The sequence below is a fragment of the Ambystoma mexicanum genome, chromosome 2q (assembly GCF_040938575.1).
Source record: "Ambystoma mexicanum isolate Mex_15411 chromosome 2q, UKY_AmexF1_1, whole genome shotgun sequence".
Lineage (NCBI taxonomy): Eukaryota > Metazoa > Chordata > Amphibia > Caudata > Ambystomatidae > Ambystoma > Ambystoma mexicanum.
The window spans coordinates 113,268,278-113,285,711 of record NC_090924.1 but is presented as its reverse complement, the minus strand read 5'-3'; the positions used below and the strand labels follow the sequence as shown (position 1 = coordinate 113,285,711).

General features: G+C 46.0%; 1 protein-coding gene across 2 annotated transcripts in view; it reads right to left on the bottom strand.

The window, feature by feature from the left end:
- The window catches only part of CRAMP1 (cramped chromatin regulator homolog 1), a 1,760,184-nt gene that overhangs the window by 821,159 nt on the left and 921,591 nt on the right, over positions 1 to 17,434 (bottom strand). The window lies entirely within an intron of this gene.

Genomic DNA, 17,434 nt, shown 5'->3' with positions numbered 1-17,434 from the left:
AGTCCTCTGGACCCTGCTTTTATCCAAAATGATCCCCATTCATACAGCCTAGCTGTCACTCACACAGTGGAGTGGTCATCTTGGCGGCAGGACAGAGTGTGACATGGGTTGCTGAGGCAACCCTGTCCAGGGGTCCTACTCCCCCTCCCACACAATGGACCCACTCCAGACTCAGTGGCCCCGAAAGGAGGGCTTCTCCTTTCTCAGTAGAAGGCCGCCAAACGGACCAACAAAGGATCCCCGACCTGGGTTAGGATTGTAGAGAAAGACACGAGAAAGAAGTTATATTAAAGTTCTGGCAAATGAAACCTACCGTGGGAAAGTTAATATTAAAATGCACCAGCGGTATATTAGGCTGCCAGAAAATGTGGTAGCCTCGAACAATGGGAAAATCCCATAGGGAAATATTCACGGTCGAATATTTATGGTAGTAACCACTGCCACCAGCCAGAAACTTTCGAGAGAGGGACTGTAGGGTACCCTCTAGAAAATGAACATAGGGGAAACACTATTAACCCCTTCCAGTACCTCCATAGTAAGAAGGGTTGTACTGGTTTAGTTCACAGGATTTGACTAGTAAAGTAAATGGGGACTTTACATGCCCTGGGAGACAGTAGTCAGTCCCAGGGTATGGAGTCTATGTTTGGGGGTCGCTACAACACCCCTGTGTCACTGCACTGAGGGTGCTGTGTAACACATGTGAATAAAGATGGTTCCTATGGGGTTTGAGAAAGATCCCATAGGCATTAAACACAAAAATAGCCTAGAACACACATAGCAAGAATGCCTAAGAGTGGGAAAAAGAGTCTCACTCTTAGCAGGTAAAAAGAAACAAACCCTTCAAATCCAGCAAAGCTGCTGGGGGACTCTATATGTAAGGGAAATTAGCCAACATAGGCACAGACAGGGCCTTAGCTGTGGGCCTTTACTGGCGGGGCAGGCATCCCCCTGCCAGCGCCTAACATTGGCTGAAAAGTGAAGCGGCAGCCAATCGTTGCGGGGTAGTTAGCAGTCAGGCAGTCAATGGCTCCAGGCCCTAGTGAGGGACGCCATCTTTGTTGGTGTCGAGGACTGCACTGTGTGATGGTGGTGGAAGGCAAAAAAACAAACTAGTACGGTTCCAGCCCTTTTGAATGCCCCCAAACGAGGAGCGCTGTGACTTCCAATCAATATCGGTTCTTGTGAGGCAATTACAAGCGAGGTGCATGCTCAGCCCAGACGCTTAGCAAGCCCCACCGGGCCCATCTCCTAAGAGATCAGTAGCAGAACACTGCTCCAGCAGCTCCTGTTGTTCTAGGTAATAGTGTCTGCTTGCGACTGTTCCTGCAGCCATATTTCTTTACTGTCTGTCCTGTCTCTCAATTTCTGATTTGATCTGCTTTTATCACTCAGTCCTATTGTGTGTGTTATTGGTCTTCTCTATTATTGACCTCCATTTCCTTACTCTCACTTAGTTATTCTGCCTCCTGTAGCTACTTGCTCTCTCTTGCCCTTCATCATTCCTGCTCAACCGCCTGTTTTGTTACATCTATCACTTACGCTCTTCTTTCTGCCCCGTCTTTGTTGCCCTGTACATCTCTTAGGTTCCGGGTTGACCTGCCAATCTATGGCTATAGCATAACTGATAACTGAAAATGCATGTCCCACTTAAGAAAATGTTCAGCTTAAAACAAGGGGTCTTTTATTTGTCATTTTTTAAATAGTTCAAACCTGCATTAGGGAAAGTAGCCTAGAACATGCAGATGCTTTCCCTGTGGTGCAGCTGAGAACATATTCCAGCTTCAGTAGTTTGCCAATGTTGCACTAATAAAGCAGCAACAGTGGGGTGGGAGTCTAGATGTAATACTACAGCTCACAGTGTACACATGTAATAACATATTTCTAAGGGTGGACTTTAAATGTGCACTCAGCAATCACAAGCAGCATGGCCCGTTTCTACTCTGGCGGCTCTGTTCATACTTTTGGCCACCTTCCTTTCACTGCTTACAACTCGTTCTCTGAAGATGACTGCTGGTGAGAGGCCATGCCACAGGGGCGCCAGGACTGAGGTGGCATACCCACATGAGCAGTGTGAAAGGTTGAAACTGAAAGGTGAGCTGTTACACCATCTCTGACAGCACAGCCCTTCACTTTTGGGTCTCTTTCGCTAGGTTCTACTTGCAAAGTAACCCTTTGCATGGGGACTTCCATTAGGCGGACCCATCTCTGCTAAGGAAGCTAATAACTCCACAACCTTTATTGGTGTCACACTGGGATGGGATCTGTGCCCCACCGTATAGCTAGATCGGAAAAATACCAAACTGTCGCCTCCATAACTCTGACTGCCGAAAATTTACTTTTTTTAAGACACCCCTTACCCCACCTATATATGTGGGAGGGGGTATGGGATATAATAGAAGTAAGGGATTGCTGCAGGAGGGGGGTCTTCCCCCGCACATGTATGTGGTGTAAAGGGGGTTAAAAAAAAAGTAACATTTTCGGCCATCAGACTACTGGGGGTTGCAGTAGTGACATAGATCCGGCTAGATCACATGACAAGGGCCACGCTTCTATTCCTCCTCTTGCCATAAGCTTAATTCGAGAAGATACAGCCTTCCAGCCAAGCCTTCTAACCCTCAAATTACCTCAGAAAGTGAAAAACAATAGGCTTACACCATTAGATATTTTAAACCCACAAATGCCCATAATTCAGGAGGGTTTGCATATATGGATTTGGGATCTTCTCTGCATCCGACAGTATATACCTGTCTTTTAAAGAGTCCTTCACACACGCAGGTCCCGATTTCAGCTGCATAGCCCAACAGTGGCACTGCAGAGTTAACTAAGACCCTGTTGCAATACCATCTACTGGCTGTGTAGTGAAAACTACTGGAAAAAGAGGAAAGTCATTTATAAAGAATTGTGTGTAAATGATACGCATATTAAAATAAAATGTGTCATATTCAAATGATTTAGGTGTGTAAAAAGGCCTCTTATGCCCCTTATCTGTAGGGATGGTTGGCTTCCAAGATTTTAAAACAGAGTACAAGGTAAACATTGTTATGATGCATTGGATTCTTACCCAAGGAACAGTCCATTTTTAGGGCTGCACTTTTTATAATCAATGTTAAAAATAGCATGTATTTACCCATTAGTATGGATTAACAAGTGCCAATTAGGATGGATAGATACCCATGGATGTATTCGTCTCTGACCACTCCACCGAGATTGCACTTATTCACATCACCAGTTTGTGTATGACTGCCCACCACTCGGACCGCTCCTTGATTCTCATCCCTCTCGAGTTTTCAGCTGCATTTGAAGAAGGGAGTGATCTACAGTGTCAAACTCTTTTCCTGCTTGGCTTCAATTACACCATACTCGCAATGGTGTTATCCTATCAATCTGACCGCTCCGTCTCCCAAACACCCTTTGCACTAAGCGTATTTTGAGGAGCAGTCCTAGGTCCACTGCTCTTCTCCCTATGTACCCCCTTCCTGTGCAAACTCTTTTCCTCCTTTGGCTTTCCCCATCACCTCTTTGCAGTGGTGAAGGAGTGGAATTCGTCAGTAACCCTGCTCCCATCTCTTTACCACGCTTGAGAGGATTGCTGTTGGGGAGAATTCTCAAAAAGGTGTTAATTCCCCTCACCTTAGAGACCCCCAGCAACTTTGCTGAATTTTGAGGACTTTCTTTTTTTACCTGGAGAGAGTGTAACCCTTTTTTCCCCACACTCATGTATTTTAATGTGATTTTATACACCGTTTATTTTTAGTTGTGGAGTCTAACCAACTCCATAGGCATCATCTTTTACAATTATGTCACAAAGCACTTTCAGTGCAGTGCCACAGGAAAGTCTTCCAGATTTCCCAAGGTTTTAATACCGTCTCTGGGATAAATTACTGTTCCCCAGAGCAGTGGAGTGAAATTGACTTCACTTAGTCCTGTAAAATTCTAGACTCAGCACACCCTATCTTGCAATGGAGTGCTGTAGGGGTTACTTAGTATGTGTCTAGTTACTCATGTAGCATTTATATGTTACCCTTTCCTCTCAGAATGGCTGATGGCAGTGGTTTTGTAATGAACTACCATGATATACCCTGACCGCGAACTGTTCGCAGCTCCGGTAACGTTAAATTGCGGGAGCCATGTTTTTCAAAATGGCACCGAGCACCCTTTGTTAAAATGGTACCTCTTCTTTTTTCGCCATTTCTTTGTGGAAAGCTCCTTCGAGTGTTTCTCTGCGCGCCAAACCAGGTTTGGTCTCTTTGTTCGTTTCACCTTTGGCGGGCTTCTGGAGTGAAACCCGCCTCTGGCTCCAGAGTGTCTGGGATAGGCAGGAAGTGAGGGAGGTGCCGGAAATACCCTGTGCTTAGTCTCCTGGGATACCCAAATGTACTCTGTGGTGATTGGCTGGCTGACTGTCCGGCAAGTGGGCGAGTGACAGCTAGGCTGGAATGAATGTGAGAGAACCGAATAAATGGCGAGTCTTTTGGCTTGGAAGGCAGTGTTGACCACTGGACAAAGGAACCGAAGAAGAGCTTGAAGAGGACGCATGCTGCAACTCCTGGACCGTTGGTTTGCCCGGTGAAGCCCTGCTGCAGTGACTACTTTCCAAGTTCACATCAACAGAGAAGCCCTGCAAGGACGACTTCTTCCTTTGAGTTGGTGGGACCAATCATCTCCCAAGTAAGCCACCTGGATATCCATCTCCGAGCTGGATGAATTTCCTCAGAGTTGCTACAGGAAACGTAGAGCCAGGGAGAGGGACACCAGATTGTGTGTGTTGCTTGTAAGCTGGCCTAAAGCTTTTGGAACATCCTCCAGACTCCCACGAATCAGGACTGACCAAGCTTGACCCCGCTCAGTTGAATGCAGGACCTCATATGTGAGGAATGTTCACCTTGAGAGCCAAGAACATCGCTTATTGCTATTTGCTGAACCGCAAGGAGCTGTAACGCGAAACAGTCACTGAAAGTAAAGTTTGCCGGTTGCCACTTTTGACAGTATTGGTGTAGTGCAGGAGTCCCCCGACGACCTCCCTCTTGTCCCCACGACTGAGGCCCAGGAACAGGGAGATCTGCAGAGCTGCACAGGAACAGAAGTCTTCAACTGCATCTTTTCTGCTTTACCAAGGTACTGTAAAACAAATCTAAGAGAACTTACCTCTTACTGTGGAAGTGCTTGTAACTTATGCAACTCACAAGTCTAATCAGCTTCTGGCCCTACATTTGATTCTTCTTTTTATCAAAGACACCTAAGAACTTGTGTAAAGACTTTTCCATTTCCTTACCTGAAGAGCTGCATCCTATAAAAAGACTTTTGTCCATTGACTTTGGCTTAGCCTATTTGAATTGAATGACTCTTCTAAGTGCTATCTAAAAGTATTTGCCCTGCTAATGAATATTTGTAATTTCTTGTGTTCTAATAACCTTTGCCTTTTACCAACTTTTGTTCTGAATGCCAACAGTAAAATATTAATGTCCCCAGCACCCTAGCTACTGAAGCCACGTTTGGGTGTAGGTTGTGTCTGTGGGCCATCGCAAAAGGGTCTTGTCTGATTCAGAAACTCAGAGTTTACAGTATTTAAGTATATTTGTGTGTTACTATTCTATTGCTCCCTTCTGAAGAAGGCTTTATAACTGACTGATACATTATTGTTTATGCAAGAAACCTTGAGTTTAAGAGTTTATTTGAATACCTCTAACTGTGAATCTTTGTGTAACTCCACTACTGCTCACATTTCCCCTCTTGAGATGAGACTGGCTGCTCAACACACTACCAAAACTGTGTAGTACAAGCTTATACCAAAGGTTGGGTTGCCTATGACTGTAGTCCTAATTGCTTGTAGTGTACCAAGAGGGTACTGCATTCAAACTTTGCCTAACACTGGTAAAAGGCGGTGATGATATATTGTAGAGTTGTTACATTGAGAGTTTGCTTTACTTTTGTTCAACTAAACAACTTCACAAGGCTAAGCTCCACTAACAAATCAATTGCAACATGCCAGATATGGATAACTTCAGACAGGAAGCCCTGATCATTTTAACAGTAGATCAACTGAAAGAAATTTGTAAATTCAGGTCTCTACCTGTTAAAAGGAAAGAAAAATGAACTAATTGCAAGATTGTTCGATAATCAAAGTCTGGGTAGTAGGTCTGTCACACCTACTATACCAGAAAATGTGGAAAATGATGAGGATGATAATGATTCAGAGTCTAACTCTAATATTGTTGAAGAGTTAGAGGAGTCTCAGGAAGAGAGCCCCTCTTTACTTTAACCAGCTCTTCAGCCTAAACCTTTAGCCACAGGGACCCTACCAGGTCCAGTACTGAGTCCAGAATGTGTCTCTCTTGAAAGGAAGAGACTTGAGTTAGAGTTTAAAAGATTATACATCCAAGATGAAGCCAAATATCATGATCTCAAACTAAGGGAAATGGAATTACACCATGATCTTGAAATGAAGAAATTGTCTGTTGACCATGTTTCTATCCCAGAGTGTTCTAGTTCTTCCAGTCCTAAGAGACCTCACATGCCTAAGGAAGCTGAGAGTAAGTATGAGGTGAACTTGATATTTTGGATTGGTTGGGTGCTTTTGAATATAACTATGGGATTCAAAGTTTCACAGGGAATCAGTTGATTCCTTGGCTTTTATCTAGGCTCCCCCAGGTTGCAACTAATGGAGGTGGGGGAACTTGAAAGATTGGAGTATGAAAATGAGAAGCTTGCTTTGATAGCTAGATTTGGGAAAACTCCTTTCCAGTACCTTAAGAGGTTTAGGACCCTCAAAAAGACTGATGTACCCCTTGGGCTACCTGGGTGTGTGAATGTTTGAAAAACTTAGATAGTTGGGTTAAGGGTTACAGAGTGAACTCTTCTGAAGGAATGAGAAATCTGTTTATGTTGGAATCTATTTTTGATGCCTGCTAGCTGAGACAGCATTTGGTTGACTCTAAAGAGACCGATCCCAAGAAGCTAGCAAAAGCTGCCGACTTGTGGATTGCCAACAGGGCTACTCACAAGGATTCTGGGGCCACTCATAAAAAGGATGAGGGGAAGCAGCACAAGAAAGATGACAAAGAGAATTCTAACACCTCCAATCCAAAAGAGGGTCACACACGCAAGAAGGGTAAGACATGGGGAACCAGGTCAGTCTAGTGAAACCTCTGGTGGCAAACCAGAGGGAGGTCAGCAGAAACCGCCATTTGTCAAGACATTTGTAAAATGTTATGCTTGTGGGTCAACTGACCATGTGAAAGGGGATCCCAGATGCAAGAGTAAACCTTCAGGGGTCCACACTGCATCCTAGCCTTCATCCCTGAGGGAGAAGTACATATGTCAAGTGGCAACTTTCAACTATTGCCTGAAGACCCCATTGGAGTCTCTGCCAGTGTTTTAGTGTCCCTGGGTGTGCGGGAACAGCAGAATATAGATGTGTACAACTCTATACCAGATAACACAAAAGAATACTACAAGGACAGTGTACTTGTAAATGGTCAGGAGACCCCCCCTACCATTTGAGACACTGGGTCCAGCATCACAGTGGTGGATGAACACTTCTTCAAACCCGAGAATGTTGCTAAGGCACCCAAAGGTCCCACTAAGCTTGCTGGAGGCCCTATCCAGATGGTTTCAATATTACCAGCTCTCATCCAGTGCAACAACATGACTGTAAGAATACCTGTCAGTGTACAAAGTGAGGTGCCTGGGAGAGTTCTGCAGGGGAATGACTTAAACACTCTCGACGTTGCATCAAGCACCCCCAGCCCTCCCAGTAAAAGGAAGCAGGAGCAGACAAGGAAGGCTAGAGGGCTCAGTTTAAATTACTCTCAGTGGGTTGTTACAGAAGAACCTATAACACCCAGTCCACAAGAGAAGCCAACTTCTATTTCCAAGAAGAAAGAGACAAAGGGGAAACCCAAGGTCTCAGGAAACCGGGAAGCTCACACTCCTGTGCATCTAACCAGGACATCCCCGAGAGGACAGTCCAAAGTCACACCTATGACTACTCCGCCGGCTGAGTGTGAGAATCAACCAGGAGAGGTTGAGTCAGCTGCTGAAGATTCAGAGCTGGAAGAAGACCTTCCACCTGTTGGAGATCTGGATCCTAAAGACCACCCTGAGCTATGTGGAAAATCTCTCGAGTGACCTACAAGTTCTCAACTGCCTACCACCCCCAGATGAATGGGTTGGTGGAGAGGTTTAAAAGAACAATGAAGAGCATGATAGGTGCTTTAGCAGAGCCCCTTAGAAGAAAGTGGGACATTCTACTACCATGCCTTCTCTTTGCTTATAGAAAAGTCACTCAGGAAGGGGAAGGATTCAGTCCCTTTGAGCTTCTCTATGACCATCCGGTTAGAGGTCCATTGGCCCTAATCAAGGATGGGTTGGAGAGTGCTGCTTCCTACAAGCCAGTGAGAGTCAATGACTATGCGTTACATCTCCGAAGGAGAATGACACAAATGATGACAGAAGCTTCAGAAAACTTGAAAGCAGGTCAGGTTCTGGTGAAGCATTGGCATGACCAGAAGGCCAACATGGTTGAGTTCACTCAAGACCAGCTAGATCTCGTTATGGTACCTACAAGGCAGAGGGCCTTGCAGGACAAAAGGAATGGACCCTTCAAGGTTGTGGGAAAACTTTGAGAGGTCAATTATTTGGTGGAGTTAGTCAATCCTAAGGAGGCCCCCAGCGTCTTTGGCGTCAACCGACTAAAGGCCTATGTCTCTAGACCAGACCTGGGAGCTTTGCTTCTAGAATCTGATCAGGAGGAGAGTGAGCCTCTACCCGACCTCCTCAGGGGACAACCTCTAGATGGGAAGATAGAAGGAGTTAATCTTTCTTCTGATCTGACACTGGAACAACAGGAGGAGTGCAAAGCTCTGTTAAATCAGTTTGCCCCTCTGTTTTCACCATCACCAGGCTTGACCCCTTGAGGCCAGCATGAGATTCACAATGGTGACAGTTTACCTGTTAAAGGCAGAGGTTACAGAATGTCAGACCATGTAAGGACCCACATAAAGAAAGAGGTCAACAAGATGCGTGATCTCGGGATAATAGAGCCATCTACAAGTCCTTTGTCTAGTCCAGTTGTGCTTGTACCAAAGGCAGGACCCAAAGAATTGAGATTCTGTGTGGACTATAGAGCCCTTCATGCAGTCACCAAGACTGATGCCCATCCTTTACCTAGGACAGATGAGCTGGTGGATAAAAGTGGTTCAGCCAAGTAACTTAGTACATTTGACCTAACCTCATGCTATTGGCAAATAACTCTGACAGACCATGCCAAGGAGAAAACTGCATGTTCAACCCCAGCAGGCCTCTACCAGTTTAAGATTATGCCTTTTGGATTAAAGAATTCACCTGCTACATTCCAAAGGATGGTGAATCAGGTTCTGAATGGGATGGATGACTTATGCATGGCATACTTGGATGACATTGCATTGTTCAGCCCTACTTGGAAAGAACATGTTGACCACCTAGGATAGATATGTATTGCAGGCTCTTGAGCAGGCCAATATGACCATAAAGGCAGGTAAATGTCAAATTGGTCAAAGTAAAGTGGTGTACCTTAGACATGAGGTAGGAGGAGGTGAAATAAGGTCATTGCCTAGCAAAGTACAGGCTGTACAAGAATGGGCCACCCCTACAACTCAAACCCAAGTGAGAGCCTTTCTAGGCCTCACTGGTTACTATAGGAACTTCATTGAGAACTATGGGACCATAGCTTCTCCCTTAAATGTGATCTCCTCACCCAAATTCCCCAAGAAGATCCGGTGCACTGAGGAATGCAATAAGGCATTTGAAGGACTTAAACAAGCCCTTTGTCAAGCTCCAGTCTTAAGAGCTCCTTACTACAGCCAATCCTTTATTGTACAGAGAGATGCTTCCAATACAGGTATAGGTGCAGTTCTGAGTCAGCTGGATGAGAAAGGCAGGGAACACCCAATCTGCTTCATCAGTAGGAAGCTGAAGGAACCTGAAACAAGGTGGGCAATCATAGAAAATGAATGTTTTGCCATTTTGTGGTCTTTGAAAAGTTTAGACCATATTTGTATTGATCTAGTTTTGTGATTCAAACAGACCACCAACCCTTGAGATGATTAATGCAGATAAATGGGGAAAATCCTAAATTGTTAAGATGGTCAATCAGCCCACAGGGGTTTAATTTTATCATTGAACACAGGTCAGGGTGTAATCACCAAAATGCTGATGGTCTCTATAGGAAGTATGACCGACTGGAGTAAGGAGATTCATCCAGGGGTGGATTAAATCCTCCTGTCCCTTAGTCTGGGGGGGACGAGTGTTAGGGAGAATTGCGAACTTGTCGATGCGAACTTGGCAAGAAGTCACTGCAGCAGGGCTTCACCGGTCCAGGTGTTGCAGCATGCGTCCTCCTCAAGCTCTTCTTCGTTTTCTTCGTCCAGTGGTCGACTCTGCCTTGCAAGCCAAAATAATCACCTTTTATTCAGTTCTCTCCCATTCCTTCCAGCCTAGCTGTCACTCACCCAGCAGGGTGGCTTTCCTTGCCGGACAGTCAGCCAGCCAAACACCACAGAGTGCATTTGGGTCTCCTAGAAGATTAAGCACAGGGTGTTTCGGGCACCTTCCTCACTTCCTGCCTACCCCAGACACTCTGGAGCCAGAGGTAGGTTTCACTCCAGAAGCACGCCGAAGGCGAAACGAACAAAGAGACCAAACCTGGTTGTGCGCGCATAGAAAAACTCGAAGGACCTTTCCACAAAGAAATGGCGAAAAAATAAGACCGGGACCATTTTAACAAAGGAGGCTCAGCACCATTTTGAAAAACATGGCTCCCGCGATTTAAAGTTACCAGTGCTGCAAACAGTTTGCGGTCGGGGTAAATCATGGTAGTTCATTACAAAACCACTGCCACCAGCTATTCTGAGAGGAAAGGGTAAGATAGAAATGCTACATGAGTAACTAGACACGGGTTACTAAGTAACCCCTCCAGCACTCTACTGAAAGGTAGGGTGTTCTGGCTCTAGAATTTTACAGGACTAAGTAAAGTCAATTTCACTCCACTGCTCTGGGAAACAGTAGTTGATCCCAAAGAAGGTAGTTAAACCTTGAGAAATCTGGAGGTCTTCCCTGTGGAACTGCACTGAAGGTGCTTTGTGACATAATTGTAAAAGATGATGCCTATGGAGTTGGTTAGACTCACAACCAAAAATAAACAGTGTATAAAATAACATCATTAAAATACACGAGAGAGTGGGAAAAAAGGGTCACACTCTCCAGGTAAAAAAATAAAGTCCTCAAAGTCCTGCAAAGTTGCTGGGGGTCTCTAAGGTGGAGGGAATTAACACATTTTTCTAGCGGGGGAAGGTGGGTGTGACATATGGAGGAAAGGGAACTAAGGACTAGGAGTACTCTATTCACTACAGTGAGTAACTTTAATTACACACCTAGAAACACTGTACAGGCGTGTTATAAATGACACATCGTATCATATCATCCATCCCCTTTCCTCCATCCTTGTAGGTGATTCCACCGAACAAGAACGAACATAGGATGGAGCTGTGACAACCTGCCACATATCTAGGATGAAGTGAAAAGGTTCTTCAGAACCGCTGGACCAAACTCTGTATCGCGCCTGGAGCTGGTGGCCAGCGAGTAGTGCTTACGGAAGCCCGACAGAGTGGCCCAAGTAGCCGCCTTGCTGATGACATCCCAAGAGGCATGTCTTAGAAACGCGACGGCGTGGCCTTAGCTCTGACTGCATGGGCATTAATCCCCTCAGGAACAGGTTTGCTCATGGCCGTGTGCGCCTCCGAAATGGCCTGAACCATTCAACGGGCGATGGAAGCCTTGGAAGCCTGGGAGCCTGGGAGCCGGAGGAGGAGCCCCCAAAAGTTACAAACAATGCCTCCCGACTTCCTCAAGGATGTCGTCCGAGAGAGAACACTTAAAAAACCTCTTTAGGTCCGAGGAATGTAGGGCCCTCTCTGCTTTCAACTGTGGGTTCAGGAAGAACACCGGCAGACAGATCACTTGATTCAAATGGAACGGAGAGGCCACCTTGGGCAAGAAGTTTGGGTGAGTGCGCAAGATGACCTTGTCGTTGTGAAACCTGGTGAAGGGCTTGCACGAAGACAACGCCTGCAGCTCGCTAAACCTGTGCTCAGAGGCAAGAGACACCAACAAAATCGTTTTAGAGTCACCAAGTGGATGTCCACAGAGGCCATCGGCTCAAAAGGTTTGCGTTACAAAGCTGCAAGAAGCACATTGAGGTCCCAGACCGGATGCTTCCTATGCACCAGAGGGAAAAGCCTAGACAGCCCCTTACAGTGAGCCTTAACCACCGGGTTGGCTGCTTAAAACATATGCTCTGGGGAATTCTTGTAAGCCCTGATGGCTGCCAAATACGTGCAGCAAGTATACACCTGAATGCCAAAACAAGCCAGGTGTGGTGAACTTGGTCCATTTTCTTTTATACTGGGACCGAGTCGAAGGCCTCCTGGCCTGCTGAATGATGTCCCAGTTCTCATCTGAAAATTGAGCATGCCGAATCCTCTGCTGATCAGGAACCAGGCCGCCAGACCAGTTTGTTCCACTGCACCGCCCTGGTGCGTCAGGAAGCCCCTGCTGGGGATCGCAAGATGGGACGGTACCTTGGGAGCGAAACTGCAGCAGATCCGAAAACCAAGGTCTCAAAGGCCAATGGAGGGCAACCAGGATGAAGCTGCAGCCCACCGAAGCCCCGAACTTGCAGAAGGTCTGATGGCGCAAAGAGGTGGGCAGAAATGCCTAACACACGTGGCCGTGCCAGCAGATCTGAAAGGTGTCTCCCAGTGACCCCAGACTGCCCATGATGCAAACTGGGGGCACTTGGTATTCAGGGGAGATGCAAAGAAGTCCAGGTCTGCGATCCCCCCAAAGCTGGAACATGGGCAACAAGAAGACCTCGTGCAACTCCCACTCATAAACTACTCTGCTGATCCCGGCAAAGTCAACTCTGCCTTTCATCCTTCCGAGGTCAATAAAATGAGTACCAATTTCGAATGGGTAATTGAGCATTATATAAATGACAAATGATGATCATTATTATTATTATTATTATCCTCTGGTCAAGGGACCTCACTCTTTGTGGGATCTGAACATTGCCCCATCATCCTCGTTGCTCAAACCATTCGAACCGGAGGTTCTTGTCATGGAAGGTGGCCTTGCTGTTGGTCCTTGCATCGACACAGTCAACGAAATCCAGGCTATAGCTGCTTCTGAGATGAACACAGTCTTCCATAAGAATGAGGTTGTCTTTTGTACTCACTTGGCCTGCCTTCAAAAGGTTGTGTAGTCCTTCCACGTCTACGAGGAGGTTGTTCTCGCCACCTCTTTTAATAATCCACTGTCTCCTGCTGATATTGCCCTATATTCGCTCAACGCCCAGAGAGACTTGAAGGAAGTTTTACCTGCATCGCACAAAGCAGTTCAGGAAATAGGATGCTCTGTTGATTTACCTTTCAAGGTCCGCACCCAGGCTGACATGCCTCTTAAGGCATGATGACCAGGTGGCTTGTCTCCAGTATCGATCAATGCTATTTAGTATCGATCAATGCTATTCCAGGCAGAAGTGTGAACCTCCTAAGGACATCCATGCTCATGCCATTAGAGCTAAGGCCACTGCCATGGCATTTCATCGCAACATTCCAAGGGACATCATCAATAGGGTCGCCACAAGGTCTTCACCATCTACTTTTTGTAAACACTATTGTCTGGACACCACTCCAGGTCTGGACAGGCTGCCCTTTGCAACTTTTCAGCACACAGTAAGGCTTGCCTATGTCTAATGTTAAATCTCTCATCAGTATGGAGGAAAGGGGACAGTTACTCTCTGTAGTGACCAGTGTACGCCTATAGTCCCTAGTAAATTTTCCTCTCTAGTATCCACTCTGTCCCTCGTAAATCAGTAAGATGCTAGTAGTCAACGAGTGGTCAAGGACTGACAGGTGAGGCCCGAGAGAGTAGTCAGTGCGGGCAGTCTCGTTCAAGCATGTCTACGTGTGCAACCAATTTAAAGTGTGAGCTATCTTTATTGAGGCGCAAAAGGATCCGCTCCCATCCCCGTAGGACGGACTCCCATCGGTATAGAGGGAAGGACTATGGACTAGGAGTACAGTAGTCACTGCATTGAGTAACTTCACCTTTTGTTTTTTTAATAAAGAAAGTTTTATTTGATGGCCCTAATAAATATAGTCCCATTCCTTTCAGCATTTGAAGGCACATGATCATACAAGCGTTGATACTTTAGACCCTGCACTTGTCCTTAAATCCTTTTTTGCTAAGCTGAAGTTTTAAGAAAACTCTCCAACCCCGCACAGGAAATTCTATTCACTTCCTGTCTCCCTATCTACCCCACCCATCTACACCCCCCCACCCACATATTTTTGTTTTTCCTATTGCATAATTGGGAAGGAATTTTTGGCTTACGGTGTGTCAGGAGTTGCTTCACACCTTTTCCTTCGCTCAAAACGGTCTTTTTGTAATTCTTATTGGTTTTGGCCTAGTTTGTGTTGTTGCCCCTACAATTTGTGCGGTTGCATATTATATAGATCACATGCATCAAGTTGTGCGTCCCACAGAGGGATGGAAAGGATCCTGCCCGTCAAAAAGTAAGTCCATTCTGTCTTGAACTTCTTGAGAGAATCTTTTAGCATGCACCCAAGCCAGTCTGTGCATGTCAGAGTCTAGTGAAAAGCCTTTTTTGGAGGTGTTAATGTGGTGTTCTAAAGCCACAATGAGGTCCTAAGATATAAACTTGCCCTCTGTCATGCCAAATTCAAAGGCCTGCTGCTGCTTGGTTGGAAGGAAAGCCTGGGAACCACAGATCTCCTGCAAAAGCTTCTGAAGGTCGTTTGCATTAGCCTGTCTGTAGGGAGGCGCTGGTGTATACCTTGCGACCGTAGGCCGCCAAAGGTTTGTCCTCTTTATTGATGCAGGGATGCAAGACATAGGCTTTGCGTATAGTGACAAAGAAGCAACCACTGCTGAGTGTGGCTTTGGATGAGTGGTGAAGCTCAACCTCTTGGAAACGAGGGGCCTGAAACGCTCCTCCAACTTCCTATTGGTGACTTACACTGTGGGTTTTTACAAATTTTGCTAGCCTCTGCTAAGACATCCTTTCGTACCTGTAGCGCAGATCTGAGGGCCTGCATATGAGAGAGCACCTCAGATTCCTGTTGTGGTTCTTCCTGAGTGGGGACTCCAAGGAATTTAGACAGCCATAACATCCTTTCATGTAAGACTTTAGCCGAATGAGGAATGCGGTCCTCTGCCCCCCTCAATGATGAACCCTTGTCCGGAGCATCGAGAGAGTCCAAGTTCAGAGCTACTGGCTGAGGAGTTGGTTTAGCGGTTTGATGCTAAAATAGCACAAGCATGATCAAAGGGTGAATGGGGGCAAGCCTTGGAGTCTGAGTAAGGCCTGGCGTACTGTTGTCACTGTGGCCATGATGAGAGTTGGTGGAATGACTGGAGATGTAGGCTATTGAGGCATCATCTCACTAATACCTTTAAAATACTTAGTCATGGCTTTCAACTTCATTACGTGTTGAAACCTGTTGAAGAATCTGTCCTCAGATGTCTAAGGCTGGGTGGTGGTTGGAGGTGACATAGTAGGAGTGGTCTAAGGCGACATAGGTGGAAACCAGTAAGGTTGTCTGTGCCGGGGAGTCCATGCCTTAGAGTTCCATGGACGTGCAGATGTTGAAGATGGATAAGTTTGCCAGTCATTGGACTGCCAGCCTGAACGGACCGTGAATGACCTTTGTGGTACTCTCAGTGGCAGAGGGACTGGAGATGTGCAGTCTCAGTGTCAGGGCATCAACCTTTTAACCAGCTCTCCAGTGAAGAACTGGCCTGTGATCCTAGGTCGACAACACAGGGGTCGAGATCTAGGTACAGGTGTCAATTTGGGAATAGTGCATACTCCCTTGACTAGCCAGCGTGTTCCGATGGCACCAATTGGTTTTGGTTGGCCATTAGGTGCATACTGAGGCGTTTAGTATCTCGGTACTAGGAGCCTGGGGAGTATCGCGCAAAGGCTCCAGAGGTACCAGAATACCCTCATCGAGGAGAACGCCAGTAATGCCTGCTCCATAGGGACTTAATCCAGTACTAAGTTCCGAAAAACCTTGGCCCTAGAGCTGGTGTGAGCGGCAAAGGCCTCTGGGCCACCCCCTGGCTGGGCTTGGAAAATCCAACAGATCTCTTGTGAGTCCCAGGGAAGGAGTTGCTGCCACACCGGGGTACCTTAGAAAATTAGGTTTTTACCTCAGCTGCACTCAGGAAACATTGATTTGTGACAAACTCATTGACTGACCGTGAAAGGAGAGAGCGTGCGGGAAGTGCCAAATATATCACTTGACCGGCTAAGATGTCGACAAAACGCACAGGAACCGAGGGCCGAGTACAAGAGGCAACTGTTCCAGATGTGGTCGTGGACCCAGACAGCTCAAGTAGCGGCTGTGCATGTCTGAGGCCAGGAAGCTCTGTGCGCAGGGGGTGAATCCTGTTATTACCAACATATAAGAAATCATGGCAGTGAAGTCGGAGGTGCAACAGCATCAGTAAATTAAGAGAAAAAAGGTTTTAGGAAGGAAAAGATAAGGCGACTGAAAAAGAAAACAAATTGTGTTTGGCCACAGCAGTGTATAGAGCGCCCAGTCCCATCGAAGAGTAAAACAAACTGACAGGCGAAGCCGGTTGAAAGTCCAGGTGGGTGGGCATTCCCGTGTTTGCAACAAAAATAAAAGGGAATCCATCTTTTTTGCAGCGCAAAAGGCCATGGTACGGTCTCCGTGGGATGGACTTCTATCAGTATGGAGAAAAGGGGATGGACAAATGAGTAAGACCTAGCTAGAGCAATGATTACGGGAACAAGAATGAGCTGCTGTCCACTAGAGAAACAATTATTCATCTGCAAGTACTCTAGTAGGGGGTCCACAGCCTCCAGGCTGAAATTATTAAACCAGATATCCTAGCAAATGCATTACAGCAGGTTCTAGTTATTGTCTTTTAACATTAGCCTTTTATCATGCATCCTTTGGTTTACTTTCTTTAATCAGACATCAAGTGTACTGGGAAAAAAGGTCAGACTTCTATCAAGCGGCACCATAATCTGACTGAAGGTAAACACTAATAATCCAAACTAATACGTACATAACATAGAAAAATGTGGGAGAACATAAAGGAAACCACCCCAATTTTATGTTACACCCCAGAATCAAATCAAGTTGTTGGCATCTAGAAATCAAGTACTATCAACTAGCATACAAACAAACATAAACATGCAAAACAGTGAGATCAATCGATTTCTCCAAGGAACTCTCTGGTAAGAGAAGTCATAGACAATCTACATACCACCAGACTTAAACTGGGATGACTTTCACCTCCACAGAGAACCAATTCAGCATGAAAAAATAAGCTCAGTTCT